The sequence below is a fragment of the Saccopteryx leptura genome, chromosome 3 (assembly GCF_036850995.1).
Source record: "Saccopteryx leptura isolate mSacLep1 chromosome 3, mSacLep1_pri_phased_curated, whole genome shotgun sequence".
NCBI classification, from domain to species: Eukaryota; Metazoa; Chordata; class Mammalia; order Chiroptera; family Emballonuridae; genus Saccopteryx; species Saccopteryx leptura.
The window spans coordinates 141,263,460-141,275,910 of NC_089505.1; positions in this window are offsets into that span (position 1 = coordinate 141,263,460).

The following is a 12,451-nucleotide window of genomic DNA, read 5'->3' on the forward strand; positions in this document are numbered from 1 at the left end:
GAGGGGCCTGCAATACTGAGTGATGAGTGTGTGCCTTGACCGTAGTGAGTTTTATTCTTCTTTATTAAAAATATTCTCTAAAAGAATTTTGAATATCAAGAAAAACTTCATAAGTAGTTTATTCCACTAAGTAGAGAGAGTGAGTGGATAAATAGCACTTTTCTTCTATAACCAGCTATCATTTATAGCTTATAGATTTCTAATCCAATCATATTGTTCAGTGTTAAGTGATGAAAAATAATAAAAAAAATCTTATGATACAAATTTTTCATCAAAGTCAATAATAATTCATGATAATAAGTATTAATAATAGTAATTATTATAGCAATAAACACATTTTAAAAAAAGTAAGGTCTCAAAGAAATAACTTGTTATACCTCAAGGAGCAAAAAAAAGAAGAACTAAGTTAGCAGAAGGAAGTAAATAACAAATATCAGAGCAAAAATAAATGAAACAGACTAAAAATACCATAGACAATATCATCAAAACTGTTCTTTTAAAGAATAAACATGATTCCTGGCCAGGGCACACAGGAGAGGCACCCATCTGCTTCTCCACCTTTCTCATTCTCCTTGCTCTCTATCTCCCTCTTCCCCTCCAGCGGCCAAGGCTCCATTGGAGCAAAAGTTGGCCTGGGCATTGTGGCCTCCGCATCAGGTGTTAGAAGGGCTCAGGTTGCAACTGAGCGACTCCCCAGATAGGCAGAGCATCACCCCCTAGTGGGCATGCTGAATGGATCCTGGTCAGGGCACATGCAGGAATCTGTCTGTTTCTCACTTCAGAAAAAAACCTGTTTCTCACTTCAGAAAAAAACAAAACTAAACTAATTAAAGAATAAACAAAATTGAAAAATTTTTAGCTTGACTAAGAAAAGAGAGAAACTCAAATAAATCCTAAATGAATAATGTTGATACTGCAGAAATACAAAGGCTCATAAGAGACTACTATGAATATGCCAACAAATTGGGTAATCTAAAAAAGGTGGGCCTGACCTATGGTGGTGCAGTGGATAAAGCGTTGACCTGGAATGCTGAGGTCACCGGTTCAAAACCCTGGGCTTGCCCGGTCAAGGCATATATGGGAATTGATGCTTCCTGCTCCTCTCCCCTTTCTCTCTCTCTCTCTCTCTCTCTCTCTTTCCTCTCTACAATGAATAAAAAAAAAAAAGTGGATAAATTCCTAGAAATATTTAACCTACCAAGACTGTTCAAGAAGAAACAGAAAATCTGAACAGACTTGATTAATATAAAATAGAGATAGAATCAGTAATCAAAATCTCCCAACAAAGAAAAATCAGGATGGCTTTACTGATAAATTTTATCAAGCATTTAAAGAGAACACCAATCATCATTAAACTCTTCCAAAAAATTGAATAGGAAAAACCATTTTCAAATCATTTTACAAAGCAACATAATCCTGCTACTAAAGCAGACAAAGACAAACAAAACTGACAAATCTTTTTGATGCCCTGATATATAAGTCAGACAAAGGCACTTACAAGAAAAGAAAATTACAGCTCAATATCCCTGATGAACACAGATGAAAAAAATCCTCAACAAACACTATCAAACAGCTTGACCAGGCGGTGGTGCAGTGGATAGAGTGTCAGACTGTGATGCAGAGGACCCAGGTTCGAGACCCTAAGGTTGCCAGCTTGAGTGCGGGCTCATCTGGTTTGAGCAAAGCTCACCAACTTGGACCCAAGGTCACTGGTTTGAGCAAGGGGTTACTCTGTCTGCTGTAGCCCCACGGTCAAGGCACATATGAGAAAGCAATCAATGAACAACTAAGGTGTCTCAACGAAAAACTAATAATTGACGCTTCTCATCTCTCTCCATTCCTGTCTGTCTGTTCCTATCTATCCCTCTCTCTGACTCTCTCTCTGTCTCTGAAAAAAAAACAAAAAACACCACACTATCAAACAGAATTAAACAACACATTAAAAATATTATACACTATGATCTAATAGTGTTTATCCCTGATATGCAAGGATGATTCAAATAGGCAAATCAATAAATGTGATATACCACAGTAACAAAATGAAGGATAAAAATCATATGATCATTTCAATAGATGCAGAAAAAACTTGACAAAATTCAACATTCTTTCACAATAAAAGTTCTCAACAAATTAGGTATTGAAGGAATGTTCCTCAACATAATAAAAGCTATTAATGACACATCCACAATTAACATTATACTCAATAGTAAAATGCTAAAAAGCCTTTCCTTGAAAATAAAAAACAAGACAAAGATGCTCACTCCACTACTTTTATTGACATAGTACTGGCAGCCCAAAGCAAAGCAATTAAGCAAGAAAAAGAAATATAAGATACCTAATTTAGAAAAAAAAAAAAACTGTCTTTTTGCAGATGACTTGATCTTATATATAGAAAACCCTAAAAACTGCACCAGAAAGACTATTAGAACTAATAAATTCAGTAATGTTTCAAGGTAAAACAAATCAATATACAAAAATCAGTTGTATTTCTACACACTAACAATGACTATCTGAAAGAGAAATTAAGAATATCCTTATTTGCAATAGCATCAAAAATGATAAAAATACTTAGGATTAATTTAACCAAGAATATGAAAGAATTGTATATTGAAAACTGTGAGAAATTGAAGAAGACACAAATAAATGGAAAGATACACCATGTTCCTGGATTAGAAGAATTACCGTAATATTGTTAAAATTTCCATACTATTCAAGACTATATATATATATATATATATATATATATTTAATGCAATCCTTACAAAATTACAGTGGCATTTTTCACAGAAATAGAAAAAGATAAACACATGGATTTATTTCTGGGCTCTCTATTCTGTTCCATTGGCCTATGTCTCTGTTTTTATGCTAATACTGCACTATATTACTTACTATAGCTTTGTGATGTAGTTTGAAATCAGGAAGTGTAATGCCTCCAACTTTGTTCATTTTTCTCAAGATTGTCTTGGATATTCAGATTTGAGGGGGAGGTCTGGAGTTCCACATACAAATATAGGACTGGTTTTTTTTTTTAATTTTTAAATCCACACATATGTAGTCAACTAATATTTGACCAGGGCACAAAGAACACATATTGGCCATATTGGGGAATGGACAATCTCTTCAATAAATGGTTTTGGGAAAACTGAATATTCACATGCAAAAGAATAAAATAATCCCCCTATCATACATCACACAGAAGAATTAACTCAAAATGTATTAAGGACTTAAATCGAGACCTGAAACTATAAAGATCCTGGAGGAAAACAAAGGGAAAAAGCTTCTGGACATTGGTCTGGGGCAATGATTTTTTTTTTTGGATGTGGCACCAAAGGCACAGGAAACAAACAAGAATAAGCAAGTGGGACTACGTGCCCAAGTCTCTATACCGCAAAGGAAGCCATCAGCAAAATGAAAAGGCACCCCATGGAATGGGAAAAATATTTGCAAACCATATGTCTGATGAGGGGTTAATACCCAAAATATATAAGGAACTTATTATACAATGTAAGAGCAAAATATCCAAATATTGTGATTTTAAAATAGACAAAGAACCTGAATAAACGTTTTTCTTTTTTTTTTTTTTAATTTTTATTATTTTACTTTATTCATTCATTTTAGAGAGGAGAGAGTGAGGGAGAGAGAGAGAGAGGAGGAGCAGGAAGCATCAACTCCCATATGTGCCTTGACCAGGCAAGCCCAGGGTTTCGACCAGCGACCTCAGCGTTTCCAGGTCGACGCTTTATCCACTGCGCCACCACAGGTCAATAAACGTTTTTCTAAAAAAGATACACAAATTATAAACAGGTATATGGAAAAGTGCTCAACATCACTAATTCATCAAGGAAATGCATATCAAAACCACAATGAGATATCACTTCTTATTTGTTAGGATGGTTATTATCAAAAAGAAAAGATAACAAATGTTGATGAGGAGGTAGAAAAAATGGAACTCTTGTACACTGTTAGTGGAAATGTAAATTGGTACAAGCACTATGGAAAACAGCATGGAGGTTTCTCAAAAAATTAAAAATAGAGCTACCATATGACCCTGCAATCCCACTACTGGCAGTATATTCAAAGGAAGCAAAAACAGTGTCTCAAAGATATATCTATACTCTCATGTTTATTGTCGCATTACTCATAAGAGCCAAGAGATGGACACAATATAAGTGTCTATTGACAGATGAAAAAAAACCCCTCTCTCCCCACTCTACTTGTAGTTAAATTTGCATAAGTAAAATGTGTACAGCAGTAGACATATCAGTAATTCCCTCCTGCTGTCTCATATTTTAGAATCGACTAGGAAGGAACTTGCCTTAATATTCCTTCCTTTAAAGTTTTCCTTGTTCTTTAACGTGTTTAGTATTGTTTAAATTGTTTTAAAATGATCACATATACTCCTCCTAAAAAATAGAAAGCTACAAAAAAGCAAAAGGAAGAAAAAATAACCATAATTCCACAATCTAAAAAAATAACTATTGATACTTTGGTGTATTTTTTCCACATATGCTTTTGTTGGGCTTATGTAGTTAAGCTCTATCTAGTGAAGTAATCTAAATGTTTTAGTACCTTGAAAAGAAGCTTTTAAAATTATGCACTTTCTTGCAATTTTAAATTGATATCTAAAATACTAAACATGAGTCAAATAGATTTACTTCCTTTTATATTGACAATAGAAACAATTGAACATTTTATAAGATGAAATAAGTGAGGCTAGGCTATAATAGGAAAAAATATGCCATAACATAATAGCATCACCTTTAACTAGAGTACAGAAAATCTGTAAGAAATCAAGTAAAATTATTACATGATTTTGTCTGATGTATCTAGAAAAAATGTCATAGTCCATCAAAAACCTAATTTACATTTAAGAAGATAACCATAAGTCCTTCATATTGCTTCTGATTCCAAGTTTCAGACTATCCCCAAATGGTCACAAATAACCCCTATGTGGCTAAAATTCAGAGTATTTTAACATGGACTGAAACACAAGCATTTTAGTAAATTTTGCTTTTTTATTTTTTATTATTATTATTTTTTTTTTGTATTTTTCTGAAGCTGGAAACGGGGAGAGACAGTCAGACAGACTCCCGCATGCGCCCGACCGGATCCACCTGGCACGCCCACCAGGGGGCGATGCTCTGCTCACCAGGGGGTGATGCTCTGCCCCTCCGGGGCGTTGCTCTGTCGCAACCAGAGCCACTCTAGCGCCTGGGGCAGAGGCCAAGGAGCCATCCCCAGCGCCCGGGCCATCTTTGCTCCAACGGAGCCTCGCTGCGGGAGGGGAAGAGAGAGACAGAGAGGAAGGAGAGGGGGAGGGTGGAGAAGCAGATGGGCACTTCTCCTGTGTGCCCTGGCCAGAAATCGAACCCGGGACCTCTACACGCCAGGCCAACGCTCTACCACTGAGCCAACCAGCCAGGGCCAGATTTTGCTTTTTTAAAGAATATGTATCTGTTGGGGAAGGACTAGAAGCCTTATGAGTTTAAAGCTCCTTGATTAATTGTCCAAAAAGGCTTCCCTAAAAATAATATTTCCATTTGTTTGTTTGGTACCCTGGAGATTCTTACACCCAGGGTAATACACAATACTGAGATTTAGGATGGAGGAATAGCACTGTTTATGAAGGGAAAGAAAAATGACTATGAACTCAAGTTCATTCTGAGAGAAATGAAATTTAGTAAAGGGCACCTGTGGAAGCTGAGAATCTGGAACTAGACCTCCTTTGAACTATGTCTGCATTCTTCAAGAGCTAGAGTTGTACATTGAAGGCTTTGAATTCAGCCCCATTTCTTAGAGTTCTTAAGTCTCTAACAAACTCATGAGAAATATGACAAAGTTGACCTTTAGTGCATACCTCACAGGAAACAGTGATGATTCAGCCTCTAGCACCTGTTCTTCCAACAGAGCTGGATGAGCCATAAGGTGTTTGATGCTGAGAAGAATCAAGCAGCTGCATGTAAGTACAATCCTTTGGATGAGTCAAAAAGATTTATGATATTCATTTCTCTTCATAGAATCTACATAACTCTTTATGAATAATGGGTTTATTATTCAGTGGGTGAGAAAATTAACATAAAGTGGCAACTTATTTATCTGGCTTATTTGAAGACTGCATTCTTCTAAGAACAATTACCCTTAAGATAGTTAAAAAATTAAAACTTAAAGTTTAAGCCACTAAGTTAAAAAAATAAGTTCAACATTCTTGATAACTTTTCTTAAATGAATAATATTTTCTGTTATCTTATTCAATAAAGACTGTGGGACTGAAATTGTACTTTTTGTAATTACTCAGGGTTGTGAGCACTGGGAACTAAGGCAGGCCCAGACAGTGAACTGGGCATTGTTGGTCAAGTAAAGTGGATATAGTGTGGTAACACACACCCATTGAAGGCTGGGTGATAGCAGGAGAGGCAGCTGAAAGAGGGATGCTGGTACCATAAAATCTACTTCAGAAAACAGGCAAGAAACCAAGCTCGAGTCATTGACCTTCTACAAGAGTTGGCACTCAGGGCTGAAAGTTGCAAAAAGTGTGGACCTGAGGCTGCCGTATATTCCTCTCTGTATGTAACTGTTTTCATATCTTTCCATTACCATTTTATTCTTCCCCATTTTACTTTTTAAATACTACCTTCTTTCCCACTTCAGAGTCCTTGAAATCCATTTACATCCTCTTTTGTAATCATGGCCGCTGATACAGTGTGCATGGACACAGAGAAGCCAGTGAGGGAATGTGCAGCCCTTTATTAGGCCTATTAACAGAAAAGCAGGATGCCACAATCAATCATCAAAATACTCTTCATTGTGCCTGACCAGGTGGTGGCGCAGTGGATAGAGCGTCGGACTGGGATGCGGAAGACCCAGGTTCGAGACCCCGAGGTCGCCAGCTTGAGTGTGGGCTCATCTGGTTTGAGCAAAAATTCACCAGCTTGGACCCAAGGTCGCTGGCTCAAGCAAGGGGTTGCTCAGTCTGCTGAAGGCCCGTGGTCAAGGCACATATGAGAAAGCAATCAATGAACAACTAAGGTGTTGCAATGTGCAATGAAAAACTGATGATTGATGCTTCTCATCTCTCTCTCTCCATCCCTGTCTATCCCTCACTCTGACTCTCTCTTTGTTTCTGTAAAAAAAAAAAAAAAAAAAAAAACTCTTCACTGTAATTACACATAGAGTCTACAGTTTATTGGAGGCTGCAAAAGAGTTGTTTCAGCTCTCATACAGTAAATGAGTCTTTTTTAGTCTATTTAGTGCCATGTTTTTTACATTTTGTGCTTTTTGTTGATGATTTTGCTTTTAAAATGATCCCCAAGTGTAGTCCTAAAGTCTTAAGTGCAAAAAGGCTGCAATGTATATTACAAAGAAAATATGTATATTAGATAAACTTCATTCAGGCATGAATGATAGTGCTGTTAGCCCTACGCTTGATGTTAATCAACAATATAGATTAAATAAGCTATCGTTACACAGAAACACATAAAAAAAAGATTATATTGATCTGTTGATGAAATGTATGCAGAGGCTCTCAGGACAAAAGAATATGAATCATTAAAACAGTTAATAAATTGAACTTAAAATTTAAAAAGTTTTGCTCTCAAAAGACATCATTTATGGTATCTGGCTAGTTAGCTCAATTGGTTAGAGTGTCGTCCTAAAACACCAAGGTTTTGGGTTCAATCCTGGGACAGGGCACATGCAGGAAGTGACCAATGAATATACAACTAAGTGGAACAACAAATAAATAGTTCTCTCTCTCTCTCCCTTCCTCTCTCTGTCTCTCTAAAATAAATTAATAAAAAAAGACAGCTTTAAGAAAATAAAAACATAAGCTACATACTAGGATAAAATAGTTGCAGAACACATATCTGATAACTGGTTTCTCAAAATATATAAAGAACTTTCCAAGAATAAAAAAACCCAACAAACCAATAAAAGTGGGGAGAAGAGTTGAACAGATTGTTCACTATAAAAATATATATAGCAAATGATCACCACCAGCCCTCATTAAAATAAATACATGAATTCTGATTTGCACTGAACTCTAACAATCTCATCTCCACTGTCCTAATTCCTCATTGTCCTCTCGTTGTTTTTCTGTTCTGATTCACTGCCATCTCATTTCCATCTTCATTTCTTTTCTGAGACTATTTTTTGGGGAAGAATGACTGTTGTTAAATCCAACAATGCCTTTTAGTTCTTATATTTAATCTCTAACCGTTTGACACTGATCACACACCTCTACTCCCTCCTCTTATTGTTCTGCATGTTCTCTCTGAGTCTTCTTATTCTTTTTAATTATTTTCATTTACTTATTCATTTTAGAGAAGAGAGACAGAAAGAGAGAGAGAGAGAGAGAAGGGGGAGGAGCAGGAAGCGTCAACTCCCACACGTGCCTTGACCAGACAAGACCAGGGTTTTGAAACGGCAACCTCAGTGTTCCAGGTTGATGATCCACTGCACCACCACAGGTCAGGAGAGTCCTCTTTTCCTAATCTTAGTTTTAATTCTGATGACATGCTGAAATATTCCAAATTTAGATCTCCAGCTCAAACATTTTTTCCCAAGTTTACCAATGTCTGAATATGTGATAATGGCCCTGGCAGGTTGGCTCAGTGGTAGAGCGTTGGCCTGGCGTGCAGGGGTCCCAGGTTCGATTCCCGGCCGGGCACACAGGAGAAGCACCCATCTGCTTCTCCACCCCTCCCTCTCTCCTTCCTCTCTGTCTCTCTCTTCCCCTCCCTCAGCCAAGGCTCCATTGGAGCAAAGTTGACCAGGGCACTGAGGATGGCTCCATGGCCTCTGCCTCAGGCGCTAAAATGGCTCTGGTTGCAACAGAGCGGCGCCCCAGATGGGCAGAGCATCGCCCCCTGGTGGGCATGCCGGGTGGATCCTGGTGGGGCGCATGCGAGAGTCTGTCTGACTGCCTCCCGGTTTCCAACTTCAGAAAAATACAAAAAAAAAAAAAAAAAAAAGAATATGTGATAAGCACTTATCAACACGCCCAGAAACAAATTCATCACTTCACCACCATCACTCCTCCTCTTTGTGCTCAGTTAATGTCATTGCCTACTGGGCCAGCAAAACTAGTCACCAGTCATTCTTCATGTCCTGAATCCTTAATTTCCCACACACGTTGTTGAGCGCACAACTCCAAAAGTCACTATTTCTTTTTTTTTTTTTTTTTTTTTTTTTACTTTTCTGAAGCTGGAAACGGGGAGAGACAGTCAGACAGACTCCCGCATGCGCCCGACCGGGATCCACCCGGCAGGCCCACCAGGGGCGACGCTCTGCCCACCAGGGGGCGATGCTCTGCCCCTCCGGGGCATCGCTCTGTCGCGACCAGAGCCACTCTAGCGCCTGGGGCAGAGGCCAAGGAGCCATCCCCAGCGTCCGGGCCATCTTTGCTCCAATGGAGCCTTGGTTGCGGGAGGGGAAGAGAGAGACAGAGAGGAAGGAGGGGGTGGTGGTGGAGAAGCAAATGGGCGCTTCTCCTATGTGCCCTAGCCGGGAATCGAACCCGGGTCCCCCGCACGCCAGGCCGACGCTCTACCGCTGAGCCAACCCGCCAGGGCAAGTCACTATTTCTTTATTAGTCACAATAGCCTGTCCAACCTGCCTCCTCTTAGCTCTCAATTCCATTTTCTCCTCTCAGTTCTTGCTGCCTTGGCTTTGGTTTAAGTTCTCATCAGCTTTTGATTTTCAAAAGCTTCCCAACTGGGCTCTTCATCTTCAGTCGATTCTCTACACTATAATTAGAATAATCTTCCTACAATCCAATCTGATTATGTTATTTCTATTTAATAATCTTTTTTAAAAGAGTTTTAGCATTTTTTAATGTTTATTGTATTGATTTGAGAGAAAGAGAGGACATGAGAGAGAGAGAGAGACAGGAACATCAATCTATTCCTGTATGTGCCCTAACCAGGGATCGAACTGGCAACCTCTATGCTTTGGGACAATGTTCTGACCAACCAAGCTATCCAGCCAGGACTATTAAATAATCTTTCTTACCTTTTGACTAACATCAAGATAAAGGTTAAACTACTTAGTAGAAATATTCAACCTGGAATGCTGAGGTCACTGATATGAATCCCTGGGCTTGCCTGATCAAGGCACATATAGAAGTTGATGCTTCCTGTCCCTCCCCCCTTTTCTTTTTCTCTCCCCCACCTCTAAAAATGAATAAATAAAATCTAAAAAGAAATATAAAATCCATTACATTCTGCCATTGACCCTAATTTTTCAGCTCAAATCCTATTCCTCTCAATCCAGAGAAGCACTTACCAGTCCCAGACATCTACGTCACTAGCACAATTTGTTCTTCGTATGTAAAATGTTTACCCACATCCTCTCTTCCACAGTTTGGGAAATTGTCATGAATCATTAAGCCCAGATGATGATCATTTCTTCTGTGTGGTCTTTGAAAACAGCCTTATTTGTCTATTCCAGTGGTTTCTCAACTCTGTGCATTATATTACCTGGGCAGGGAGCTTTTTTCAAATTGATTTTATTGGGGTGGCACTGTTTAACACAATTGTACAGGTTTCAGGTGCCCAATTCTATGGGGGGGTGGCTTTTAAAAAATATCAATGTCTCCCCCCCCCAAAAAAAAAAAGAAGAAAAAAAAAATCAATGTCTAGCCTCACCCACAGAAATTCTGGCTTCATTGTTTAAAATGAATTTAAGCATAGGAATGATTTAAGCATTCCTCTGGAGTATTTTAACGTGTGAGGTACTAAAAATATAAAAACTGAAAAGATAATGTGAAGTTTCTGACTTTAGGAAGCTTGCAATAGAGGAAACCAATAAATTAATTATCATTTACAATAGAACAGAGCGTATAAAGTGAAAGGCTGTGCATGTAGAACAGAGGGAGGAGGCAGGAAAAAGGTACGCCAAGAGAGGTCCCTGGAGATGCCTACTATAAACCAACCAAATATTTGGCAAACATTTTATTTGCTTGTACAATCCTGCTAAACCACTACTGATAGTTCAAAGCAAAGAATCTGTGATTTAATCACTACGCAATACAACAAAAGAACTGTTCTGTAATCAAGCACCATGATACCTTCAATGCCCAGAACAATACATGGCACAGAGTACTCAGACATATTTTTTTTAATTTATTTATTTATTTTAGAAAGGAGAGAGAGGGGGGAGAGACAGAGAGGAGAGAGAGAAGGGGGGGAGGAGCAGGAAGCATCAACTCCCATATGTGCCTTGACCAGGCAAGCCCAGGGTTTCGAACCAGCAATCTCAGCATTTCCAGGTCGACGCTTTATCCACTGCGCCACCACAGGTCAGGCCAGACATATTTGTTAAATAAATTAATAATCAACACTAGCACATAAAATTTTTCTTTTTTTTTTTGTATTTTTCTGAAGCTGGAAATGGGGAGAGACGGTCAGACAGACTCCCGCATGCGCCCGACCGGGATCCACCCGGCACGCCCACCAGGGGGCGACGCTCTTCCCACCAGGGGGCGATGCTCGTCCGCTGCTGGAGGGGAAGAGAGAGACAGAGAGGAAGGAGAGGGGGAGGGGTGGAGAAGCAGATGGGCACTTCTCCTGTGTGCCCTGGCCGGGAATCGAACCCGGGACTTCTGCAGGCCAGGCCGACGCTCTACCACTGAGCAAACCGGCCAGGGCCAAAATTTCTTTTCTTAAGAAACAAATTTATAATTAATACCAATGTTGGCTGCAAATTAAAACTAAGCATTGTATTTTTGGTGTCAAAGATTTTGACAAAGCACATATATGTATTCTACTTCTTGGATGAGACAGGTAAGATTAAATTAAGCTGAGAAAAAAAAAAAGTACTGACAAAGCAGTCACTTTCAGTAATCTGGGTTTTCCCAAATAGTGACACAAGAGCCAGTCTTTGAATTGGACAGTTTGAGTTCCTCTTCAAAAATCTGAAATGTAGGTCAGGGTTTGCTGACATTTCCATTGCCTCAGAGCTGCCAATCGGAAGAGATCACTGACAGGCAGGCAGTGGGGAAGAAGACATGATGTGGACCTGGCTCTGAAGGGGAATTATGTGCTTCACACAGATGGAAAGGTAAAGAGAAAATGATCATCCAAATACTTAAAAACAGCTTTATTTCTTTTTGGAAACACATAGATAAAGTTCTTTTCTCTTTCCTTTTCTTTTCGAGAGACACAGGGAGAGAGAGACAGGAACATCCAGCTGTTCTTATATGTCCTATATGTGCCCTGACCTGGGAATCAAACCAGCAACCTCCATGCCCTGGGACAATGCTTCAACCAACTGAGCTATCCGACCAGGGCTTAATTTTCATTGATTTTTAGAGAGACAGAAAGAGGAAGGAAGAGAGAAGACGGGGAAGAAGAGCATTTGTTGTTCCACTCAGTTGTGCATGTTTGGGTTGCTGCCTGTGTGCACCCTGACTGCGGATCAATTCCACAGCCTTGTTGTTTTGGGATGACGTTCT